Below are 27,997 nucleotides of genomic sequence, written 5' to 3'. Positions count from 1 at the left end.
ATTTGCGGTTGATTTATTTTTCGTGATAAATTTCCCAAGAGATCAAAGATATTTGAGATTACTGATGATTAAATAGAACAGCCTCAACTATTTACCTAATAATAATATATAGAAAAATACTAAAAGCACGATTTTGTTAGAATAACACACAGCACTTCCCGACCTGCTCAAATATAATGTAATGTGTTTAAGTTTTATTTTAATATCAGCTGCTACATCAAATAAAATAAAAAATAAAATCAAAAAACGAAGTATTCGTTCAAATAAGCTCATATGAGTATTTTTGAATCGTGATTTAATAGTATTAAATTCGATTGAAATGACCTCCGGTTGCGAATGTAGATTTTACCGAGAAGAACCGTCAATAAAATCAGTAATTAATGTTTTATACCAAATTTCCATCGTAATTAACAGAATTCGAATTTAATGTATTTATATATGTATATAAATTCAAAAAGGCTAAGAAAATATTATGTCAAATTTTAATTTATTCTATATAATAAAATGTACGAGTATACATAATCTAGATAAAACTATATTATCACCTGCATCAGAATGGAAAACAAAACCCAATCCAATTCAATACGTTATGTGGAACTGGCTTAAAAATAATTAGCTAAACTCGAACCCCACTATCGAATACTAAACATGTGCAGAAAGATGAAAATATTCAAATAAAATAAGTTAAATGTATAATGAGATTTGACGTTTTATATTTAATTATATAATATTCAGTATTTGTATTATAATATCTTCGTGAAAATTACTGGGCTAATGTTCTTTAAGTCATTAATAGTAGTATAATGTTACCGCTCCGTAATAATAGTTTTTTTTTCTGTCTCAAATCGTTTTAATCTTAGTATAATGAGGATTTTATTACACTTTTATTTCTTATGGTCCTTTATTTTATTGTTAGTTGTATTTCTTTTGCGTTAATGTCACGTAAGTTAATTGTACTTTCCTAAAAATAATTAAGTATACGAAGTATTTTTATTCATAACAAAATTTTGACTTTTTTATTAGAAACAAATATTATTCTATGAATAAAAGAAGTGTTTTTTTATAAAGAAAAGGTAGGCGGACGGGCAATGGGGCCTGATGGTTAGGGGTCACCTCCGCCCATAAACAGCACTGTGAGAAATATTAACCATTCCTTACAACGCCAATGCGCCACCATTGAAATGTTACGTCCCTCGTGCCTGTAGTTACATTGGCTAATTCACCCTTCAAATCGGAACACAACAATTCTAAGTATTGCTGTTGTTGTGTTCCGGTTTGAAGGGTGAGTGAGCCAGTGTAATTATAGGCAGAAGGGACATAACATTTTTTTTTCCAAGGTTGGTGGCGCATTGGCGATATAAGCGATGGTTAACATTTCTTAAAATGCCAATATCTATGGGCGTTGGCCACTTACCATAAGGTGGCCCATTTGCTCGTCCGCCTACCTATACTTTCAAAAAAAAGCTACTCGCTAAATAACCTTTATAAGTAATAATAGAACGGAACGGAATATATATGTTTAGAAAGCACTGTAAATAGTTTATTCAAACAACTAATTGATATTGTACCTGCACCATAAATATGTATTACAAATAATCTCCACTAGATTCAGGGTTTCTGGAAGAGATCTCTTGTTAGAGATAAGTTATCCCTTTGTACACATTTTTCATTTATATAATTTTCTGTATACTCTGTTGGTACATAAATAAAAAATAAAATAAAATAAATATTTGTAAAAAATTGAATTGGGCCGGTTGGCGTGGTTGGTGGATACTTGCCTTTCACGTCGAAGGTTGTGGATTCGATTTCCACCGAGGACAGACATTTCTGCATGAACATGTCTGTTTGTCCTGAGTCTGAGTGCTATTATCTATATAAGTATGTATTTACTCAAGAAAAATAGCATATGTAGTATATCAATAGTACAAGCTCTGCTTAGTTTGGGATCAGATGACCGTATGTGATATTTGTAAAATGATAACTAAGTACCATTTTTCTAAAATTCTATGCACATTATTTTTTAAATATAAAATAACCAAATTTTTTTTATTCCGACAGCCCGCACTAACGACACTTACGTCCTCTGTATTCAGGTAAGAAAAACTCCATAAATCGGATCCCGAGCGACACGTGACTGAATACAATAGGTCACTATACAAAAGTCAGGTCCACAGGGACCGACCCGCGGCGCTAACGTGGATCGTACGATCTAACAGTTTACAAGTGGGATTAACTGTGCGTGTATTGAAAACATCCAAAGTTTTATTTACAGATTTCGATGAAATATAAGTACTTTTTAATATCGCAGATAAAATTTAAAGGATAAGAATAGATTAAGGTACTTTAATCTTTAATAATGATGTTCATTATTTTTCAAGCAATTTGAATATGATTTTAATTTTATTAAAAATAAGTTTACTAAATATTTATTTGTCTTTACTAACTACTACTAAAAACTTTAAAAAAACTCGTAGCACTAGCGACATGAGATGCTACGTCACAAGATTGACATGTCGAGCCTGCGAATGGCATGGCTTTGGCTTGGCTTTCTCAAATGCGTGGTCGTGGATATGACAATGGTGGCATTTTATGATAGGTTAAACAATATCAGCCCAGTGCTGCATCAGTCCTGCTTTTATATAATAATTTTATATAATATTTGGTACATTAAACATTTTCCACAGATGTTCGTAAGTCTGTATAAACATAAGTATTTTTCAAGTACTGACAATCCAAGACATGATAAATGCTCTGTATAATATTTAACTGTGTAAAACATCTACACGGATGAAAACAAGTTTTCTGTGTAAATAATATGCGCTGCATTTTGGACCAGTAATGTTAGAAATTGGACGTGACCGTAAGTTGTATCACAGTGTAATAATTAAAAGTTATTTGGCTACAATGATCGTAAAATTTATGTAAATTCGTTATGGAAATTTTATTTGCCGTTGCTCGTATTTGTAAAACAACTTAGTTATCTGTGCCTTTTTACGTGAAATTTTTGATCCATTTACCTGATATAAATTCGTTAAAACAAATCGGAAAAATAACTATTATTTGAATGATCAATTTACGTCTGATGATGGAGTTGACGAACATGTATCCGTTGAAAACTATTTGTTACTTGAACATATTATCCGAAATAACAGGTAACGGCAAAGATTATGACGCTCTCTTATGCTGAATGCCCGCCCTTCTTTACCGCCACTCATTACAACGTTATGTGTGAATGGCGTGTCTATATATTTCGTTACGTCCTTGTGTGTGTACTGCAAACGCATGAAAAATATATTAATTTTACTAATGAAACTGTTTTTATTTATGTTACTCCATATTTATTTATTAGTTGTCTTTAATTATAACCATAAATTTAAATTGTTTTACGTCAGAAATATATGCCGAGCGGTCCAGTTAATATATTTAAGAAGTAGTAAGAGGTTTAGTTGTATAAACTTTTTACATATTAACATGGTTTTGTAAATGTCCCAAAATTCTACTGAAATTAAGCAATTTTGTTGAGACGGCAATGTTTAGGTATTTCAAGATGCTAGTCTTATTTCCTATTGTTCATAGTTTGTCGAATTATATAACCGCATATACAACTGCGGATGATAGCTCAATTAAACAGGAATACCTTTTCATTGCATTATTCCCTGTTTATTGTTAATAAATAAATGGCATTCCATGTTAAATTTTGTTGATTGTTACTTAACTATAACAATAAAAATATTGTTAGAAATGAAGTTATTCATTTGTTTTATATATACTTTATTGCACAACATTCGAATCACAGGTAAAATAAGCGTCACAATGAGAGAAACAATTAAAATTACAATGAAAAAGAAATAGTGCGCAAGGGTAGTCTCAACCCTCGCAGGCAGTTTTGTGAACAAGTGAGTGCATTCAAATTTTTAAAGAAACATGTTATAATCAAACAATAAACAACACACATATATATATATATATATATATATATATGTATATACATCTCAATAATACACACATAACATATAAGCATATACATATTTTATAAACTACATCATAGATATGATACGTCATCCGATGGCATAATCCGATTTCCGTTGAGAACGATGTTAGATTTCGATGCTAGAAGCTGAAGCCGAAGGTTCTGATCTTGCTCAAAACGATTAAATGTGTAGTATTCCTTTAATTACTTTAAAATCTTTACACCTGTGTACATGGAGGATATTTTTTTACTATTGTCATAATATCAAGTACTATCATCTTTTACTCTTTAAAAAAGTCATAAATTTTAAGGCATTTTTTTGTATGTAAAACTTATATTTATTGAATACTCAAATATGCAACCGTTATTTAAAACTTATAGTATTTATAAATTATTACAAGAAGTAGGGATTTCTCAGAGAGTATCTGGGTAGTGACCATATTTTTCCAATTATTATCCGCATTCCCGCTTAGATGATGAATGATGATGATGATGATGAAAAAAAATATTACAAGTATAATAAAATAAATAAAGTCTCATTGATTTAATGATAATCTTATATAGCTGCAGAAATCGAAGTTTTGAGTTCAAAGCTTATTAAAAAAATTGGTATATTATTTTCCTCGTTAAAGTCAAAATGGGTTCTGATTATTCAGTTGGTTTTGGTTATGATAGAGTGGATATTTTATTTTATAATAAAATAAAGTCTGAAGTAAATATTCATAGATACAAGGTTACCTTAAATGCTAAGACCGAATCCAAGCGAATGCAGATTAATTATGCTTTACTGCATAATCTCTTTGCACAAGTATCTTAACTAATGAGCAGTTCAGATGAGATCTACGTTGCGCTATTTCAAGCTTGCATCGAATTGGTTGTTTGATTTCAATTACGTTATATCTCTAGATATTATTTAAAAACAGAACTTACACAGGTAAATGCTACTCTTGTGTTATATTAAGGTTTTTATTTTTTGTAATACAGTTAGGTGGACAGGCAAATGGACCATCTGATGGTAAGCGGTCACGACTACCCATAGTTGTTACGGTAGATGTCATGTCCCTTGTGCCTGATGTTTTACTACCTCACTAATCCTATCAACTGGAATACAAAAATGGTGATTTTTTTACCAGAGTTGATGGTACCTACCCAAAAGGGCTTGCACAAGGATTTTATTCATCAAATATTATTTTTAATTAGTCAATAAAGAAATCGACAACAACAACAAGCAAGTTCATTAAATAATGTAAATGGACAGTTATTAAATGTATGAATACATGTTTGAAATTGAATATAGGAAAACAAAGTTTTGTTGTTATTATGATATAAATCTTCTACGGCTAACTCGTAATGTATAAAACCTTTTTTATTTATATTGTTATTATTTTTCAGATATTCAAAATTCGGTTAACCTTTCTAAATATATAGTTTATTTTTCTTTTATATTAAATACCAAGTAAATTCTAAATTTATTATTAGTCAGTGTTAAATAATCCAAAAGTCGTTTCTGATCTGTTATATATTCCCTTGGATATGGATTAATAAGATTTTAAAACTTTGCCAAACTCCAATTTCCAGCGACGCTATATCCGATAGGCCTAGTACGGATAAGCACGAGAGACCTTACAACATCATCTTGGACACTAACTTTATATCCTTTCGACTGAACAAATGAAGCTGAGGTATCCCGCACACAATATAATTCCAATAGTGTAAAGCATTGGTGTCATATTTTTATCATTTTGTGCGGAAACACTTAGGCTAAGAACTCACGAAACAGTTTTCACCCGCACCCGCCGTGGTTGTGGGCCTGCGGATTCTGTAGAATGCAGATATGTATGTAAAAAAATAAAGATATTTCACGAAAACAGCTTCGTGAAAACCACTCCGTGAGTTCTTAGCCTTAGACTGTGGAGACAGAGGCACGGTATTTATTTAAGTTAATTCCAAAATGGCTCTTCAAGTTGAGTAGGGCCCAAGAGCTGGCAAATACTTTAGCCAATGTGTAAGTTTGGACATACAAACGAAAAACGATGCCAATGTTTTGGGAACTTTAACTCGATGTAGTGGAAAAATGGTATGAATGCTTTCATTTTTTTTATGCGCTTAAATATAATTATTTTATTTTTATCTATCTAAACAGCACTCAGTTGTTTATTACTTTCTATAGGCTGAATTCTGAATATTTGTAAATATCAATTTAATTTCGAGTAAAGCCTTTGTCATAATTCTTGTTTGTACTTTATGATGCTTCAAATTAAACAATATTGAAATTTAGAGCATAAAATATTTAAACGTTGAAATATTAAAGTTTAATCAACTAATTAAGACCTAGGATTACACTCCATAGAGAGTAAGTTACTTACTTAATGCTTTTCATTTTTGTAAATTAAGAGGTTTTTGAGAAGAACTTTACCCGAAGCTGTTTAATTTTGTAATAAAATTATGTTCAACAGTGATATTAGTATATACCGAAATTTTAAGGTCAAACGCATCCTCAATTTTCTCAGTACCTTAGTTTTAAATGACCTGTCCTTACTTATAAAAGTTGCTTAGGGGGTGACCAGTTAAACAATGCTGTATTTTCTTCTTTCGCATATCAAAACAATTATGATACTTCGAGAGACATCAGTGCTTAACTAAATACCCACTAAATAATATATACAAGTAAGGCCGTTTGTTTGTAACGCAGAAAAAGAAAACTTTACTATGGTGATTAATTCTTTTTATATGGTTTTTACGGAATAATTTAACGGAATAATCTGAGCAAGACCCATTAAGAGTTTCATGTGGATCTTGTTGGGTAATTGAAAAAAACATCGTCAGGAAACCTGAATACGTCGGAGCTAATTGTGACATACGTATTCTAGCGGATCTCTTTGACCAAAAAAAGCTTCAAATCCTTCTACTTATATAAAATATTATTTCTTTGCCTAGTGGCACATGTACGGGCAGCTGTCTTCAACTCAGCTAGAAGAGGCTACGAGATCGTTCCAATTTAAATAAATAACTCTCATGAGCTATGTTCCGCTTGTGGTGCGGTTGAGCTCAAAAAGAGAGAAAATAGTGAGTACGCCCTCTTCCTTTATTTTTTTCCTATGTAATTCTGCACAATACAAACTTTCACAATTTTTGGTCCAACTAATGAAATTATTACCAACTCACTTGTTAAATGTTACTTTGTTACAACATATTTTATATCTTAGATATTATAGCGTACATTAAGCCATTATCGTTTACGCCATAATACTAAATATTAATCGGTTCCGTATTTCAATCAATCTCGTGTAAGGTGCCATCTGCGCCTATTGTGCTATTGTTGCTATTCACAGCATCCGTGCGCTTGACGTGTCTCCCCTTATTTGCTTTTAAGAGACGATTTTAATCTGTACAACTATGGGGTTAAAGACTAAATTGGTGTAGCTCAATTATGTCACGCGTACAATGTTCGAAATGCTATGTTCCGGAAATATATTGCAAAAACCCATATAGTTTTTTTGTCTTAATGCGTAAATGAGACAAGGAAAATTTGAAAATTGTTTGCGTGTAAAATATTTATATTCGCTAAGTAGTTGTACAAAATCGTAAAAACGAACTTTGATATTTTAATTAAAAACAATTTGTTATTCAAAATATAAACATAAAATTATTAGAACAATCTTTCTCACACATTTACTAAGAACGTATTTTACACAAATCCTGTCCAAATTAAATGTTTCTATGTAGCCGTGTTTGTGTTTATAATTCATCTCGTGCTTGACGGTGAAGGAAAACATCGTGAGGAAACCTGCATGTGTCTAATTTCATTTGAAATTCTGCCACATGTGTATTCTACCAGCCCGCATTGGAGCAGCGTGGTGGAATAAGCTCCAAACCTTCTCCTTAAAAGGGAGATTAGGCCTTAGCCCAGCAGTGGGACATTAACAGGTTGTTACTGTTATGTAGCCGTGTGATGCTGGGGCGATTAGCTACTTTGACATATAAATAAACTAAACTAATAAGACCTTTAAAAATTAGTTTTCATCAAAATCTATTACAAATAAGTCTTGAGCATGTTTTGCTATAGCTCGTAAACTACAAGATTTGGACATTTACGTACGCTCTAAAAATATATCTCAATAGTAACATTGCATTGGATCATTTGACGTCTACTTGACGTTTCACTGTCATCCTTAAGGGAGAAGAATCAATTTTATATGCAGCAGCAAATGCTGCTTTATCATTTTGAAATATTAAATTACAAAACACTAGACAAAGTATATTTATGTACGAGACAAATATGAAGAATAAAGAATAGCATTAATATCCGTTGAATTTCTTACTGCATATTTAAATATAGAATATTTATAAAACCAAGACGAGATGCCTCAGTTGCTTTTATGCGCAAACAAAGATTGCGGCTTCAATTCCAGGCAAGTAATTAAAAATGTTCATGTGTTTAATTATGTTTACAATTCACCGCGTGGTTGGTGCTTCTCCTTAAATAGACGATGCCTTTGTCATCTGATGGTAAGTGGTCACCACTGGACATACACGGACACTGGACAACCTCCGTAACTAAGATGTTATGTCTCTTACGCCAGTAGTTTCACTGAATTACACACTATTAAAACTTTTACAACAATTCACGTATTTTGCTGTTTAGGGTTAGAATATGTGATGACTTCATGGTACCTACCCGGACTACACCAGACAGAATTATTCCGCTGAATTTTAGATCATAGTGTAATTGAATTATATTAAAATGTAATATCCCTTGTATCGGAAATTACACTTGGTCACTGTTAAACAATAATATTAAATATAGACTTTTTTTTTTTTTTTTTTATAGAAAAGGAAGGCGGACGAGCATATGGGCCACCTGATGGTAAGTGGTCACCAACGCTCTTAGACATTGGCATTGTAAGAAATGTCAACCATCGCTTACATATCCAATGCGCCACCAACCTTGGGAACTAAGATTTCATGTCCCTTGTGCCTGTAATTACACTGGCTCACTCACCCTTCAAACCGGAACACAACAATATCAAGTATTGCTGTTTTGCGGTAGAATATCTGATGAGTGGGTGGTACCTACCCAGATGAGCTTGCACAAAGCCCTACCACTTAATTAAAGTTTTCTTCACGTGCGATTTCAATTTATTAAATGGCAAGGCTATTTATTGGTATTTGAGGATTTTTTTATAAAAGCGAACACCTTGAAAACATTGTTTTGAGATTATGTTAAGAAGTATACTTTACTTTATTTTTGACGATGTAATAATATGTGGGTGTTATAAGGCTTGTCCTGTATAAAAGGAATCATTTAGATAAAAATAGCAATGTAACCTACCCACTGGGATACTGGTTTATTTTTACCTTATCTGTTTCTGTGTTCAAAAAATATCGTATTTTTTGATATTCGATTTTGCTTTTGTAAATACTTAACAATAAATTAATTTAATTAATAAATAAATATTATTATTGACGTCAATTAATTTTGAATACAAAAATAAACTCATATTACTAGCTGCTCCACGCGGTTTCACTCGCGTTAAACATCCCTACCCAATAAGTAGTAGGGTGATGTTATATAGTCTAGTTTTACTTTACTTTTAAAGAACCATTTTATATACAATTAAAAATAAACTCGACTGCGAGAATCTACTTACGTTCCTACACCAACGACAGTATAAAAGTGTTTTTATTTTTATTTTCTTACCTTATTTTCTTAAAGTAAATGAGTAAAACTTTACTATTAATTTATGAATAACGTATATATAGCAATCGTCATTAATCCTATCCAACAAACATTTTATATTATATCTATATAAATCTAAACAAAATTAATTTGATGATTTATCGTTTATACATAAAATTGTATTACTACATAAAAATATCTTATTAATATTACTTAAAATATATAATCAATTGAAACTCCAGAATTTTAAACGATTTAATATTTAAAAAAGTGAGTAAAAAGCTCTTAGAGTAACATTATTAACAAGGTTCCCTTGCTTACTATTATATATTTAACAAAGTAAATAAAACCAACGTACCTTATAAAACACATCCTAAAAATCCCAGACGAAACACTAACAATCCTTAAACCTCAATTCTCATAACAAAACACGATAGAACCAAACAAAAACTCTACGAAAGTTCGAAACTTTTGCCGGCCCGAGTATTACTGAACAAACACGCGTGCACAGTCCACGGCGGCCGGCGGACTACTGAATATTTCCCATACACCCACCGTACCGCGTACCGCCAAAAGGATTCACTTGGTTACATAGTAAGATCGAAATTTGAACGCAGTTAGGGCGCTCACTAAGACAGATCGTAGGCTATTTAGCGTGTGTATACGACGCATGCGCCATTAGTGCAAGCTGCATTACCTAGCTTTTTGGTTCTGATATTAATTCCCTCCCGTCAGACATTTCTATCGGATTATGTTACCTTATTATGCTGATTATTACATGATGTTCTTTTGTGGGTGCAATAATTTTGAATAGAATGCAGCGATTAGGTTATGAAATCCAACCCATTAGTAGTTTTTCGCTAGGGTTAAATATTAGCGAAATTTAAATGTAAAAAATTAACTTAAGTTAAAACTATAATATCTGGGTCGATTAAATTCGTTTCTAAAAGAAATAAATAATCTTTGAAAATCAGTTGCGTCGAAAGTTATCAATTTCTTTTCTTGTAACATTGTTAATTTTTTTTTTAATTAATTAAAGATAAAATGTTTGATTTTTTTTATGAAATCACATCTTCTTTTTTTGTGTACATAATGGCACGTTGATCAAGAAAGTTTTTTTCATATCTTTCCAACCATTATTTTGCACTACTTAAAGGCTAAATAAATAATAATTTATACCTATCCTGATATTATATAAAGTCGTTTACGGTTTTGAGTTTAATAATAATTTAATTGCATTAAACTTAATTATAATTTAATTGAAACAGTAAATATTGAGTTTCTTGTCGATAGAATCTACATTCCAACCGGCACCAGCGGTAACTTTGAATTTGACTTATTTTGCAAGATCATAATTTAACAGTGTTTGTGAGGACTTGTTTGCAAAATAATTAATTTTAATGTAGATAAAGGATTTTTTTATGTTATAGGCAAGCGGACGAGCAAATGGGCCACCTGATGGTAAGTGATCACCACCACCAATATATTGGCGAGGTAAGAAATAAAAGCAATTCCTTACCTTTCCAATACGCCACCAGCCTTGAGAACTGAGATGTTATGTCCCTTGTGCCTGTAGTTACACTAGCTTACTCACGCTTCAAAACCGGAACGTAACAATACTAAGTATTGCTGCTTAGTGGCAGAATATCTAATATAGTGGGTGGTATCCACCCAGACGGGCTTGCAAAAAACCAGGATATACTTTTCAAATTTTATGAAAGTAAAAAAAATACCTTTTTTGAGATTGCATAATTGTTGTTGGCCAAGATGTCGCTAAAGTAGCACCGGGTGAAGGGGTGAGTGTAAGGGGTGAAGCGAGTGATTTAAATTCACCTTGAAAGACCCATATCGAGTTTCGACTGGCGGCCATCATCACTATATAGGTTCTATATATTTATTTGTTATTATATATTTGGTTCTAGGCTATATTTGCATATATCAACCTTATAATAAAATTGCTTAACTTTATTAAATACCATCTCGGTTTATCTGGGGTTATCTGAGGCCATCCTCCTAGTGGAAAGTCAATTGTCAAGCTAGTTTGACAATCAGATGAAACTTAAATACATAAATATAAAATATTAAACTTAGAATACACATGCGAAAGTTAAAAGTACAGTAACAGCCTGTTAATGTCTCACTGCTGGGCTAAGGCCTCCTCTCCCTTTTGAGGAGAAGGTTTGGAGCTTATTCCACCACGCTGCTCCAATGCGGGTTGGTAGAATACACATGTGGCATAATTTCAATGAAATTAGACACATGCAGGTTTCCTCACGATGTTTTCCTTCACCGTCAAGCACGAGATGAATTATAATCACAAATCACAAATTAAGCACATGAAAATTCAGTGGTGCTTGCCCGGGTTTGAACCCACGATCGTCAGTTAAGATTCACGCGTTCCAACCACTAGGCCATCTCGGCTTACGGCTTTACGGTTAAAAGTGTATATAAAATATTTTATTTTTATATTACGTAGCAACATGTCACCACATAATATAGTCAATATCACTTAACGTCACATGAAAGTTAATAATATCCAGCACAGAAACCTAATGTTATATCGACATACCGAGGACAATCTGACTGTAATCGTTAATAGCATAATTACATTGCATTGTTCTATGTTAATGAATTTCTCTTCACGATATCCCGTTCCGAGAGTTCATGCAAACTCTAGTTAGGGTTGACAATTAATTCAGACATAATATTTATTTTATTATAATTATTAATATTACACAATGTTTTTAAATTGGTATTTTCCAGTCGATAAAGCTTTAAACATCGAAGGCAAATGTCTAATAAGTGTGAGATTTGTATTATCATTTTCCCTCATAGGCGTGAAATAAAATAAACGATCCAAGAAATTACCATGGCAAGTTTTAAAGTTGGACTTTGTAGAAATATTAATAAGTAGTATAAAATATAAATTCGAGGTAGATGGGTAATAGGCTAGGTAGGTGAGGCTAATTATTGTACGTTGGATACAGGCAAGATAAGGAAAGGGAGTGGACTATCGGTAACGTTTGGAAAACTATTAATCCATGAAGATGTGAATGAAGTTTTACCAAACACCTTGAAGTGCAAGCTATTGAATATGAGTATTCTGCGCGTGTCATTAGCACACAGTACTTAACCAGACGTCATAAAACTCTTGCTCAAAGTTTGCAAGAAATCCACAGAAATAACACAACTGACAGATTCAAATCAGTATAAAATTAATGAAAGAAGAGAATAAGCAGACGAAAGAAGAGACAGCAGAGATATTGGTGGTAGGATTTTGTGCAAGCTCATCTGGGTAGAAACCATTCAACAAATTTTCTATTTAAAACAGCAGTACTTGGTATTGTTGTGTTCCGGTTTGAAGGATGAGTAAACCAGTGTAATTACAGACATAGCGCATTGGCGATGTAAGAGATGGTTAACATTTCTTACAATGCTAATGTCTATGGGCGTTGGTGACCACTTGCCATCAGGTGGCTCATATGCTCATTTACTTATCTATTTTATATATAAAAGGACATTAACAGCGAAATAGAATGTGTAATGAATTTTAATCTCTATAGTACATATAAGTACAGTTACTTGGTATTCTAATACGAAGGTGCATCTATTGGGCAATGAATAAATCCGTGAATATTTGAGTATCGAATCGAATATCACTGATTTGATGTTAATTGCCTTCGATTTAGTTATGAAGCCGCTAAAATGTGCGTATAAATAAGTGGTGTTTTAAAAAAAAAGTGATACAGAAAAAGCTTATAACCGGATGGATTTAAGAATGTCGATAAGATTGTCGTTGATGTCGAAAGCCAATTGATGAAATCATTCATCATCATCACAATCAACAGGGTTATTTGTAAATAATCAAGTAAAAGGACTATATTACTGAAACCTTAAGCAACAAAATTATGTTTCACTACTTTTACAAAAGTTATAAATTTAATAATAATTAACGCTGTACTTAGTTAGTAGTTTAGTCACTTCACAACAATTCTTCGGACACTAGCCACGTAATGTTGATCGGAATGATATTTTATTAATTAATAACTAGCATGAAATTATTTGAATCTTTCGTGACATTACGTGATATGTGTCATAATTATGATAAAGTATAATTTTAACTTGTTATCAATTTTTTCAATTTATTTTCGAAAAAATTAAATTTGATATCATTTAATAAAATTTCTAATTACTGGCTAGGCTTACTAGATAACTGCAAACAATAGCTTCATAATCAACCACACTTAGGACTAGGTGTCGAAAGCAGCTGGGCTTATGCCTCTTTTCCATTTTAGAAGAAGTCTAGGGACTCATTCCACCACGCCATTACAACATGGATTAGTGGAAACACACGTGCACTTAATTATGTAGATTTCTTCTATGTAGACTTCACTACTGAACACGAGAGGAATTATAAATATAAACTAGTTAAGACTCAGGTGTTATAAGCATCACGGCTCATATTTTATTATTTATTACGTTAGTAAATTATTATTATATATTTGAAATCAGAAGAAGCAGCATTTTATACGCGCTCAGGTATTCCGTCTGGCCACGACTGGTATTGACAAATTAGATTGATTCAATGTATTAATGTAGCGCCAGAAATTACTGCCTTCAGCCGGACCTCCATTGATTATAGCTGCCTGATTGAAATTTCTGTCAATCACGAATTTCATTACGAGATGTTGAAGTAGTTAATGTAGTCATATTAATATCGAATCGTATTTAATTTTATTGATAGAGCACGACTCGTCTGCTTGGTTTATTTGTGAATTTATTTATGTGAGTGTGGGTGTATAAAATGCCTAACTGAATGTCATTTGACGATCGACGCACAGCTTAAACTATCAGATATCGAGACTTGAAATTTGGGTGATATTTTTTATTTTTTAATATAGAGTGAAGACGGGTTTAAACGTTTAAAGTCGTGATCAAATACAACTAGCACTGTCTTTATCCGTATTGCTTATTTTTATAAACAAATAGTGCGCCGTTTTGATTAGATTTTCTGTTTTTTCTTTTATAATTATGAATATGTGGTTTATAAATTGATTTTAAAATACTCTTTATTATACACCAATTAACACAGATGTAAATTATATACAAGAAAGATGGACAAGAGCCACCCCTTGATAATTATCTTATATTTATTTATTATTAATTATCTTATACATATTAAAATATAATATATTTAAATATATGAAATATATATAAGTTAAAACAGCGATCTTTTCCAGACAAACTTAAGGTAGAAGAAGGAACACCCCTAGTTCACAGAATAAATTAATATAATATATAAATACATTATAATGAAGTTACAATAACTTTAAAATAAACGAAAATACAGACACATACATACATATTTATGTATGAGCATAATTAGGTACAATTTATGTATCAAATTTAATTATATTCTTCGAATATATCAATTTCGTTAATAACGTCATGACATTACCAACGATTTTATAATCTATATTTTAAAATTATTATTTTAATTAACAAGAGAAACTTAATGAAATGTATATAAATAATATATTTTTATTAATATTGTATACATAATAAATGCAAGTGTACTCTTTACGCCTGATTGCTATGTAATAAATTTGTCATTGATATAGCTTGGGACTTGGAAACGGAATAATTATAGCCATACAAGCTATCGAAGAAAAATGAATGGATATAGATTAAACTATATATATATTAGGTAGGTTTTGTGCAAGCCCGTCAAGGTAGGTACCACCGACTATTCAGATATTCTACCGTTAAACAGCAATACTTAAAATTAGGTAGCCCATTTGCCCGCCCACATACGTATAATGTAAATATATATACGTCATGTCGAGCTCAAAGTTAAAGGAAAGCCTTTGGTATATTAACAATTATTAAACTTGCACAACGTTGCTACGCGCCTCAGTAGCGTACTCACGAGTATGTACGCGTAGCGTTTTGCTACGATGAAATGAAACATTTATTTAAAAAGAGATTACAGTAAAGAGATAAAGCAATTCGTACAAGCCCATTATCCAAATGGTATATTATCAAAATTAAAATATTTTTAAAACACGCAAAAACACAATAACTGTCGTTAACTGTGTTTAGCGTATTAAAGCAATTAGACGCAATAAAAATACGTAGCAAAAATTTGTAGTATAATTTTAATATATTATTATGTCAGATTGACGATATTCATTATGTTTTTCCATCATATACACATAGTAAAACTGTATTGTTTGTTATGAATGTGCATTATGACATCTTGTGTCACTATACCAAATGAATATCTACCATCTCAAAGTGAATCAGCTTGCTAGAAATAGCTTCGAACCATTCTCTTTAAGCCCAAAAAGAGGCACAGCTATGGGATATTCATATAATGTTCTATTTCTTGCCTCAACCCAAGGACGAATTGATCATAGGAGTAATTTAATTCTATGTTATTAATTTTCTTGTATTTTGCTAGATAAAAACCTAGTCATATTAAATTCTTTAAGTAAAATAAAATCTCATTCAAAAACCTCTTGAAATTGATTTTTAACGATTCTATTCAAACAAACTTTTTCATCAGAATTTAAAAAAAGAATTCCTTTGACATTTATTATTGAATACCCAAAATGTCTAATCTATTACCTAAATATCAAAGGGAAATTGCAAATCAATTTACAAAGAAACAGTCGACCGCACTCAAACGTCTTGTACAGGAAAATATTTCTTAACAACATAGCAATAATTATTATAATCGCTTGAATTATTTAGTCAGTTACATGAGATTATATTTAACATATACGCATTAGCTATTAACTAGTTTGAAGCAGATAAGCAGGCTTCACTGCACATCTATTGATGGCCGTATTTCTATACCACTATACTCCTTTCATAGAATCTATAGACATTAAAAGCTGCTATAAACACATTTATAGTTGTCAATAAATAAAGCTCTTCAGATACGTAAAGGGTTTGTCGGTCTTTTTTAATATAAGTATAAAGCTTTACTGTTACTTGAATAGCTATGAGAAAAGAAATATCAAGGCCGATATGTTTTTTATAATGTAACACTATAGGCAGGCTTGATAAATCAATTTATTCATAATTTATTCTACCACTATACAACAATGTTTTGCCTTCTAGATTAGTCACCCTTCATAACAAAGCAGTTATCTATGTTCCGGTTTGAGAGGTAAGATTACAGGTATAATGGTCATGTGTCTATAGTCTTAGGATGAAGGTGATCAATAACCATCAGATAGACTTTTTGCTTTTCAGTCGCTCTAAAATAAATAAGCACCTAGATTTCTTTAATAATAGACAGGCATCTAACAACTTTTACTTATAGTGTAAAACAACACTTAAAAATTTAGGTCAATTTATGTTGAAGCTTTTAGAAATTCAAGGCGTTTTACATAAACAAAAGTTAGCACTTACATTATTTATTATATAAAGTAACTTTAGTTATTTAAAACATTACAAAAGACATAAGGCGGGTAGTAAAAGGTGTTTATTAGCGATAGGTTTGGATAAGGACATATTATATATCTCTATTAAATATAATATATGCTATACTTTTATTTATGACTATTTATAATAATATATTATAACAAAACATTTATTGTAGCCCCTTGAAAGTCGCAAATGTGTTGATTTTATAAGTAAATAACATTACTACGAATCCATTACGATTCGATTGTCAAAAGAAACATATTCCATCTCAATAAAAACAAAAAACACAAAAAGCAACATACAGCTGGCTGAAGAGTGAACTCTGTAAACCCTTCCGACACCGCTGTGACGGGAGAAATTCATGGAATTCGCTCGAAATGCAAGCAAAACTCATCGCTATTGTTTCTCGAATAGGATTCAAAATCCATTGGATTTTTTCTGTAAAAACATTTCACACGTTCGTGCAGTACAAAAAGGAAACGCAACCCTATAGATTACACTGTATCGCTGTTAAAATAGAGGACATTTTCGCGGGGCGAGTAAACTAGGGTTGCCTCGTTCGGATTGCAGAGTTCTTGCTTCACACACTTTTGTTTCGCTGATAGCGGATAAATATTATTCGGAACTAGTTTCGTCCAGTTGATTCGAGTTTCAAACGGCTGATTTTGATTAAAAGTCGAAACTAGAAACTATGGCTTTGCCGTGTAACGTGAAATATGGTTTTAAAAGTAAATTGCTCAACCTCTGTTACAATAACATATATTAGATGTGTAAACTTGTAGTGTAGACTAATGATAGCACACATATAAACCTTAGTGGTTTTTTAGTAGCTACCATTATGTTAAGTTTGTTATTGTTATTTAAATGGATAAATAAATTAAAATAACAAAACAACAGAAATGTTTCTTTTTTAACGTGTTAGTTTTCCTAATGCATTTTTTTAATTGTATGAAATTTGAAAGTATTTGGTCTGGGTCAGTTTTACTGAACGAGATTGGTTGTTATGTAAAGAAAAAAAATAAAATTTTGACAATTATAGCTGTCGAAATAAATTTGTTACTCACTGTCAAAATATATAAATGACGTTCATTTTATTAGACAAATGACTATTGTGCAATGTTATTTAATTATTTATTATAAGAAACGAGTAACCTGCGTTTTTCTAGCGAGAAAGAAAAGCACGGTGACTCCTAACACAGGCCATACTTGCTTCACGGTAGAATGCGCAAGCGATCCCGTGGCGCTTCTTGTTAAGACGGAATGGGTAGCGCTGTTTTTTTAGGGGGTATTCCTATGTTCGGGGCGCACCCGGCGCCTTGGACAACAGTGAACCTTACACTGTTCCCGTGGAGGACACGCGTAATGCGTTTTTCCAGCGATAAAAAAATACCATACTTGCTTAAAAGGTCAAATCCAAGGTTATGGTTAACATAAACATTGTTGTGTCAAACTTGTCATCGTAAATAAAGTATTTTTTATATATTATTTATATAATTTTATCATGCGTTGTCTACTATTGAAATGAATAGAGAACGGGTTATCTGAGATAAGTATCTTCAATGCGAATTAAAGGCATCGTTGTTACATAACGGGACCGCTTAACAACGTGACGAGATGTACGCGTCAATGTTTGGTAGCAACACAGTGGTCGTAACCCACAATTACACATACTAATGCTACGACAATCTAAATAATTCCCTAGCGATACTGAAAAAAACATCTACAATATACAAGACGATGGACAAAAGATTATGTATGGTAAAAATACTGTGAATATTCAATCTTTCTAATATTATAAATTTATTTATACGTGTGTAGGAAATTAGTAGCAATAGATTTAGTAGTAGTAGATTTGAAAGAAGTTTTAAATTATTTCACGATATATTTACGAATATATAAAATATGTAACTAACAATATTTTTATATAAATTCGGTAGGTGCACCACCAGCCATATATATTAAGAAGTAAATAAGAAATATTAATCATTCCTTACATCACAAATGCGCCATCAACCTTAGGAACTACTCGTAAAATGTTATGTCCCTTGTGCAGCTGTAGTTACTCGGAACACCTAGGAGAAAGGCTTCGGGAACTGTTCGACGAGTGATTTTCCAGTGGGCAGTTCCTGAAGCTGTGGAAGGAAGGAAAGTTGGTCCTGTTACCGAAGGAGGGGGCGTGCACTAAACTCTTCTTCGGCATACAAGCCAATTGTACTGCTGAATGAGACGGAACTCTTCGAGAAGATTTTCGCTGCTCGTCTTGTTCAGCACCTCGAGGAGCTGGGACCGGGTCTCTCAGAGGCTCAGTACGGGGTCAGGGCGGATCGATCAACCATCGTTATCCTGAAGACCCAGACCATGGAAGCGGTAGCCCGAGGGGACGTGATCCTGGTGGTATCACTGGACGTGGCGAACGCCTTCAATAGTCTTCCTATCGGTAACGGTAGCTATCTGCACCGGATAGCCAGGCGAAAGGTCGCATCCTCCTGCCACGAGTGCAGCGCACCTTCGGACTCGACGCATCACACCCTGATTGAATGTGCTGCATGGGGGCCTCAACGCCAGTTCCTGGCGACCATTTTAGGCGGAGATCTCTCACTGCCGACCGTGATAAGCACCTTGATCGGTAGCGGAAGTACTGGAAGGAGATGGTCACTTTCTGCGAAAACGTCATATCACAGAAGGAGGCCGGGGTGCGGGAGCGTGAGAATAGTGCTTCCGCTGACCCGCTTCGCGAAGAAGAAGAAGAAGATGTCGGTGCTATGCATACCTCCTTCTTCCGCCGTAAGTGTCGTTGGAGCTAGGGGGTCTTTGTAACGCAAGAATCCCCTAGGATTTTGAGGCCTGGAGAAGCCTACCATCGGGACGTCACGGTAGTATGCGCAAGCGATCCCATGTCATCCCCCGAAAAGACGGTTACAACTGTTTCTTTAGTGGGTATTTTGGAGCCTTCTGCGCCGGCGAGTCCCACATACCCCTCCACTTTATGTGGGGAAAGGTGTAAATGTATTTTTCCAGCGAGAAAAAAAAAGCTGTAGTTACACTGGAACACAATAATAAGTATTGCTGTTTAGCAGAAGAATATATGATAACCTACGTTATTTCAAAAAGCTATTGTAAATATAAAAAAAAAAACACAAAACTAATAAATACACTTGGAAAACAATTACATATAATATTTGACGTACTTACATGTATTTTAATCGAATTCACGATGAACACATACAAAAAGTTAAATACCAAAAGGTCTGACGAATGTTTCAGAACCTTGTACAAATAACTTCGGCATAAGTAATTTGGTTGGTGATTAAGCAAGTTTAATGATGTGTAGGGTAATTAAGAGGCAATCACCGGTTGGCGGGGAATTGCCGCGTTTATTAAAATCCAGGTTCCGCATTATCAACTGCAACTTGTTACCGCATCAGGGGATCTCCCGGGATTGCATAGTGCGATATTATATGAAGCTTCAAAACTATTGTGTTCATTTATATATGTTCGAATCGCAATGCCCGCAAATTATTGTACTTGGACTTTAGTCCGGGAGATATAGTTTAATATCTCTTTTCTCGTTCCGTTGAGAATAGTTTTACTTCCCGCGGTTAAATATACTTTGTATTTTTCTCGTGGATATGACCGAGCTACCTTAGCTAGTTTCAAGAAACTTATTATTTTTTTACGCGATACAAATTAATTTATTTTCTTATATGAAACCTTGAAATCCTTAAACGTCTCTCGTCTTTAAAATCTCTGTATTAGTTAATGAGACGTAACCACAATAAAAAATAAAACAAAATATTATATCTGATAGCTTTTTCAAATACACTTAAACGCTATTATGAAACATTAAGTAATTACAAATCTACCTACTATTTCCTTACTACATTAATGTAGATTTTACCAAGAATCAGTAGTCGAAATTAATCATATATCAATATAAAATTTACAATTCAATAGTGCAAAAAGACTCCACGCTATAATCTATCAGTTACTCCTCGCCACAGAACTAGATATAAAATAATTGACCGTTCGACTTTTAAAATTTTCCGAACGACCGGATCATTTTGAAAAAGCATATGTCCCACGAAATTATTAGGTCCTTACATATGAAATTAGCGTTTTGTCGTACTGACTACTTTGATCTGAAATATCTCCTCTTTGGTTAAGAATTCCAAATTCAAATTTATAAATTCATTTAGCTGGTACATTTGAGTTTTGAAAACAGTCATTCATTTGTTTTTTCCTCATTATTTTTTTTGTCGTCGCTTATTACCGCACAATGGAAAACATGGAATATCGGTATATTTACGAGTAGGAGTTCTACTGTGGCACCAGTGCTGCAGAAACAGCTTAAAGGATTAATGATGTGTACGACGCTGGTGTCGCAAAAGAAAGCACGATACGTTTTTGGTTTCAACGTTTTCGTTCTGGAAATGTCGACCTTCAGAACCAACCCCGTGGACGGCCGGAGACCAAAGTGGAAAATGAAGAATTAAAGGCTATTGTGGAAACGAATCCATCGCAAAGCACTTTAGAGATAGCTGCTGGCTTCGGGGTAAATGATAAAACAGTATTAATCTACTTGAAGGAAATCGGGAAAGTAAAAAAACTTTACACTTACACGGGTACACGAATTGAGTGAATCGAACTTGCAAACTCGCGTCGACTGCTGTGTTACTTTGCTTAACCGAGACAATAATGAAGAGATTTTAAATCAAATCATTACTTGTGATGAAAAGTGGATACTGTAAGATAATCGGAAGCGCTCGTCGCAAATGGCTGAAACCTGAAAACCCAGCCAAATCCTGCCCTAAACGAAAATTGACTCAGAAAAAGTTACTTGTGAGTGTTTGGTGGACTAGCGCCGATGTCGTTCACTACAGCTTTCTAAAATCTAGCCAAACCATTACGGCAGATATCTATTGTCAGCAACTGAAAACCATGAAGGAAGAACTAGCTGCTAAACAAACGAGATTGGTCAATCGCTCTAGGCCACTGCTGCTTCACGACAACGCAAGACTACACACTGCACAACAAACAACCACTAAGTTATGTATTACAAAATCAAAGTCTCAGATTGATTGGTGGCTTTGTTAAGACTACACCAATCCATATATTGGAAAATGAGCTTTGCATATCACCATTATCGATCAGAAGATATTACTTGGGAGCTAAATTTTGGCTAAAATGTAAATCTATGGCTAAAAATTAAGTTATCAGGTTATTAAATATATTTCAAAATATGTGTACTAATTCTTACTGGCGAAATAAGAAACTACCGCTACTTATTATGATTTACGATGATTACAACGCTTTCGGAATCCACCAAAGCGATAAGTTAGAAATGTTCAGTCTAGACACGTGGGTTAGCAATGTGGATTTCTCCTCTCACATTAAATGCTCTTTAGCCACAATTGACAACTGTAAAAGTAATTATAATAAAGCAGTTTTAAAATTATTATCTGAACGGGCAATTACAGAAATATGTTCTTCATTTTATCAATCATGTTTACAGATGTTTACAGATGCTTCAAAAGATAACTCTGATATTGGTGTTGTTTTTTATGACCCCCAAGCTAATACTAGTTGTCAACTTAGAGTAGATACTAAGATATCAGAAATGCGTGTAGAGCTATTAGGCATTGTGGAGGCTTTATCATAAATCAGTTCTATAGAATGTGATAGATTTGTAATCCTGTCCGATTCTACAACTGCTCTCCAGCATGTGGCTCGGTCTACCTCGACCTTTCGAGGAATTCCGATAGCCTATACCATCTTGAAATCTATTCTAAGTTTCTGTCGTCAAAATAAAAAAGTGATATTACAGTGGATACCTGCTCATATTGGCAAAGAAAATAATGAAAAGGTTGATATACTAGCAAAAGATGCAGCACGAAATGGTATTTTCTACCATTGCCTACCATATCATTCGGAATTATTATATTTGGCTAAACAAAGATTGTACAAATTTTGGAGAGAGTATTTTGATGAGTATTTTGAGGTCTGGTATAGAACAATGCAGCCTGGCCTATGAAAAAGTCTTTGGTTTGATGGTGCCAATATGACCAGGTCTTCAATTGTTACAGCTCTTCGACTTCGTTCCGGACATATTCCATTAAATAACTTTGGTTTCCTTATGGGTAAAATACCCTCACCTAATTGCAGTATATGTAATATCATAGAAGACACGTATCATGTAATAATGGAGTGTGCTCGAAACGAAGCTGATAGAATATATTTTTTACGTTTAATTAATTATTGCGGATAGGTGGGGGCATGTAACAATGTCCTCGCTGACCCTACATCAGAACCAGCGAAAGTTTTGTACAAGCTAGTGAATGATCTTATTAAAAATAGATGTAATAAAGCAATGTGTAAAGTTTAATGTTCTGTAAGCACTATGACGGTGGCATTTTCTTAAAGAAAAAACCCTCTTTAAAATAAATGAATAAAAAAAAAAAACCACTAAGTTAGATGAGTTACAATTGGAATGTCTGCGACAGCCACCGTACTCCCCGGACCTTGCTCTAACAGATTTTTTTCGGAATTTGGACAACTTCTTACAAGGAAAAAAATTCAACTCCGAAGCGGCAGTTCAAACCGCCTTCAAAGAATTTATTGATTCTCGCCCCCATGTTTTTTTTAGTTAAAGGATCAATGAACTACCTATGAGATGGCAAAAGTGCATACATAACAACGGTGCATACTTTGATTAGTTAAATATATTTTACAAAAAAAAAATGACTTAAAATTCCTCCCGTACAAATCGCCAATTTCATATGTAGGAACTTTTATTAACCCTGTGTAGTCGAGTAACAGAGCTACCAAGCTTATCATTGGACTTAGTTTAATTACACGTCTATCAAGTTAATAAATACTACACAATAAGTTGTCTGAGTTCTGACACGGAGTGTAATATATAAGTATGTATAATATTATATATTTTCCACTAGTAGAAATACTTTAGTGAAATCAAATTTGATTCAATAATATAAATATTAAGTTAAAATTAGAAGGAAAATAATTATAAGCAAAAGTGAAATAATTAACAATAAGCTTAAAAGTTTTAATTATTAAAAATAATTAATAGATAAGTAGGTAAAAATGACAAATTATATTTTTTATAATATTTTTACACTTTTATTTTCAGGCGGGATATGAAAAATTAAACAATATACAAAAATAATTTAAAAAAAAGTCTATCAGTACAACGTATTAGCGTCATTAAAACAAGTCAAATCAACCCGAATTAGAGTTGTCATGACATTAACCATTGAGAAGCTTCACAAGTCGACTCGTGGCTCCATCAACAAAATGCAAATACACATTTCAATGTTTTTAATGGATACAATTGTAAGGATATTAAAACTAGCTTCATAGATTTTATTGACTTTTTTATCTACATATACGAGTGAAGCTTTTATAAAGGTTCGGCCTTTATAAAAACAGAATTTTCGAAGAAATTTCTACTGAGCGTTATTCCGTTGGCGGTAGCTTTATAAACAAATTAGTCATACAAAACTACGATTTAAAACTACTTGACAAGAATTTATTGTGATTTTGTTTGGTTTGGATTTCGGCTGATGGTTTGCCAATTGTTTATTTATTTAAATAACGATTTCGACTCATCTTCAACTACTGAGTTATATAAAAAATCATACTATTTAATTTCGTGCAGTCGGATAAACATGACACACATTACAATAAACATCGCATCGTTTAGACGTGAAGTACGGTTTGTAGGGCTATAAAATTCAATAGCGTTATAAAATGAATTATTTTATCGCCAATACATGGTTTAGGACGGCCAATGGAATCGTTGTATTCAATGTAGCGTTTCCCACGAAATCATCGAAAATTGGATTTTAATCTTTATTTTATATAACATAGAGACTATATTTAGATTTAAAATTGAGTGCATAATGCATGAAGTTTAAAGTTGATAGAATACATGGATCATGTATAACAGTTAGAGGGTCCAATACGAGCAAGAGTTTTATAGTATTATACAATATGTATGTATGAATTATCACGATAGGAAATGCATTAAGGTTTATATATAATCTTATATTGTTAATAACCATAATTAATATTCAGCTCTGATTTCATGAAATACTCCTAGTGGTCTGATGAAGATGTTGGTATCCTCCTGAGTGGGAACTAGACTCCTCCATGCTGCTACTGAGAATTTGTTAATAGTCTGACCCAGGGGTCCGACCCAAGCCACTCGACCAACGATTAGTCAGTGAATTATTTCGTGTACAATGAAAGAGCTTTACTCCTGGTTTCAACAGAAAATCTTAATGCCAATTAACTTGACATATTTACTTTGATCTAGAACTTATTCCTACTATACATATATATAATGTAACTTAGGCAGTTACGTCATAGATATAGATATATACAGATTGATAGTGAAGTTAAATCAACACCGATGTTTGAAATTGATCAAGACTCAATCATTTAGATTGATTTACTATCAGAAGTCGTTGAATTGATCTCGCGTAAACTAATCTTAATTATGCCGCACTTGGTCACGATGCCCGAATATATGGATCGGGTATGTTTGTTAATGTAATATAACCGTAACAGCCTGTGAATGTCCCACTGCTGGGCTAAAGGCCTTCTCTCCTCTTTTTGAGGAGAAGGTTTGGAGCTTATTCCACCACGCTGCTCCAATGCGGGTTGGTAGAATTCACATGTGGCAGAACTTCAGTGAAATTAGACACATGCAGGTTTCCTCACGATGTTTTCCTTCACCGTAAAGCACGAGATGAATTATAATCAAAAATTAAGCACATGAAAATTCAGTGGTGCTTGCCCGGGTTTGAACCAACGATCATCGGTTAAGATTCACGCGTTCTTACTACAGGGCCATCTCGGCTTGTTCAATGTAATATATAATTATAATAAATGAAAAACATATACAAAGGAATAATCTACATTTCAACGTTATAGTATTAGCGAATAAATGACTTCGATTAAAAATTAAGACAAAAAGTTTATAATTGGTACAAATCTCTAAATAAATAAAGAGCCAAGGTGAAAATATGAATAGATGATCACTTGTCTAATTCAGGCAACCATGACAGTTTTCATTTGGTTAATTTGTGTTCATTTTGTCACGTGCTCAGCTAGCAACCATTGTTATTGCACGTGTGAGGTAAAATTTTGCGACATGTGTCCCGAAATCTGGAACGAAGAAACGTGTTGGAAAAAACTTTAAACCAAAGAATAGTGAACACTACAAATGGAGCAAATATGTTTGAATTTTTTTTTTTTGGTTAAATTATAACCAAAATAAAATTAGCTACGGTTGAAATTTTAAGAAAAAAGCCGAGATGGCCCAGTAGTAAGAACGCGTGAACCTTAACCGATGATAGTGGGTTCAAACCCGGGCAAGCATCACTGAATTTTCATGTGCTTAATTTGTGATTATAATTCATCTCGTGCTTTACGGTGAAGGAAAACATCTTGAGGAAACCTGCATGTGTCTAATTTCATTGAAATCTGCCACATGTGTATTCCACCAACCCGCATTGGAGCAGCGTGTTGGAATAAGCTCCAATACCTTCTCCTCAAGAAGAGGAGAGGAGGCCTTTAGCCCAGCAGTGGGACATTCACAGGCTGTTACGGAAATTTTAAGACATCAAGAAAAAAATCAAACTTACTAAACAAATTTACCTACAAGTATTAGAAAATTTGGCCACAATTCCAAGTGTGAAGTGCAGATCTTGTTCGTGACATATCCATTAAAATGAGAACAGATTTACAGTTCTTTGTTTTCAAATTCAATCAAGTATGCGGCGGTACAAATATTGTGTATAGCGTAACGAACTTGTAAGCTAATATTAAGGAATATAAACCTATATTAATAAATTCGCATTTCTTATGTTTTCATTTTAGTTTATAGTACTTGTAACATTGTAGTTTATAGTAGTTGTGTTCACGGAATCTGTCAAACAATATACTGGTGATATTAAGTGCATTCGTTCAAACCCATCTAGGATAGTCTACCACCATAAAGTCACTGATGTGATCAGTTTTGAATGCTGAGTGAACCAGTGTATTAGGAGTCATAAACATTTTAATCATGTGACCCAACGGTGGATGAGGGTGTGGCATGGAAGTGCCTCAAATGATTATTAAACGCCACGTAGCCCACTTTTTCGTGGCATAGACTAACGGTACCGACTGGTAGCTGGCAGATACAAATTTGTACAGGTAAAAAAAGATTATATTTTTTTCTTAAAAAAATAGTTCTGGACCCTGCTTACAGTGCCAACTAATAATAATAATAATGTTCTCCAGACTGATTTCGGCCACGGCGGCCAATCTCAAGAGAGATTAGACAACTGCGCAGGAGATAGTACAAGTGTGTGCGCAAACACAGGTTCACTCTCTCTTCCCTCTCATAATCTGATGGGACGGCAATCCAACACGTGCTTTCTGAAGCACGGGAGTGTACACACTTCCAACTCCAGACCCCGGGATGCTACTGAGAATTTTCTGACAGAAAAACCTAATATTTTTTAATTGGCCGGACCTGGGAATTTAACTCAGGAACACCGAGTCTGCGGCATTGCATCAAGCCACTAGACCAACGAGACAGTCAACTAATAGATCCAATCTAAGCCATCTAGCGATCCACTAGAACACGCACAATATATATACACACACAATAAATAAAAAAAATATCAAGAATGGCTCCATCCGTTTATATATATTAGAAATCAAGATAGAAATAGGTTTTTAAAAAGAGAAAATTAATACAACTATACAACAATAAAGTAAACGTAGATCGACACGTACAATTTACACACACAAATAGAACAATGGAATCAAAACTGAGCAACTGAAATATTATTTATGAGATATCCGCCACAACCGAGAGTCCAAGCAGAAGTGTCTTA

General features: G+C 33.3%; 1 protein-coding gene across 4 annotated transcripts in view; it reads right to left on the bottom strand.

Annotated features, from left to right (window-relative positions):
- Nucleotides 1-10,167, bottom strand: part of LOC126768666 (lachesin-like) — an 81,144-nt gene extending 70,977 nt beyond the window's left edge. For all 4 annotated transcript variants that reach the window (XM_050486899.1, XM_050486901.1, XM_050486902.1 and 1 more), the window contains exon 1: nucleotides 10,009-10,167. The gene's annotated coding sequence lies outside the window, so the exon portion shown is untranslated. The remainder of the gene's footprint in view (nucleotides 1-10,008) is intronic.
- Nucleotides 10,168-27,997: the final 17,830 nt, after the last annotated feature.

The sequence above is a fragment of the Nymphalis io genome, chromosome 5 (assembly GCF_905147045.1).
Source record: "Nymphalis io chromosome 5, ilAglIoxx1.1, whole genome shotgun sequence".
Classification (NCBI taxonomy): Eukaryota; Metazoa; Arthropoda; class Insecta; order Lepidoptera; family Nymphalidae; genus Nymphalis; species Nymphalis io.
Note: the sequence above shows the minus strand (reverse complement) of the source record. Positions and strands in the feature narration are given on the sequence as shown.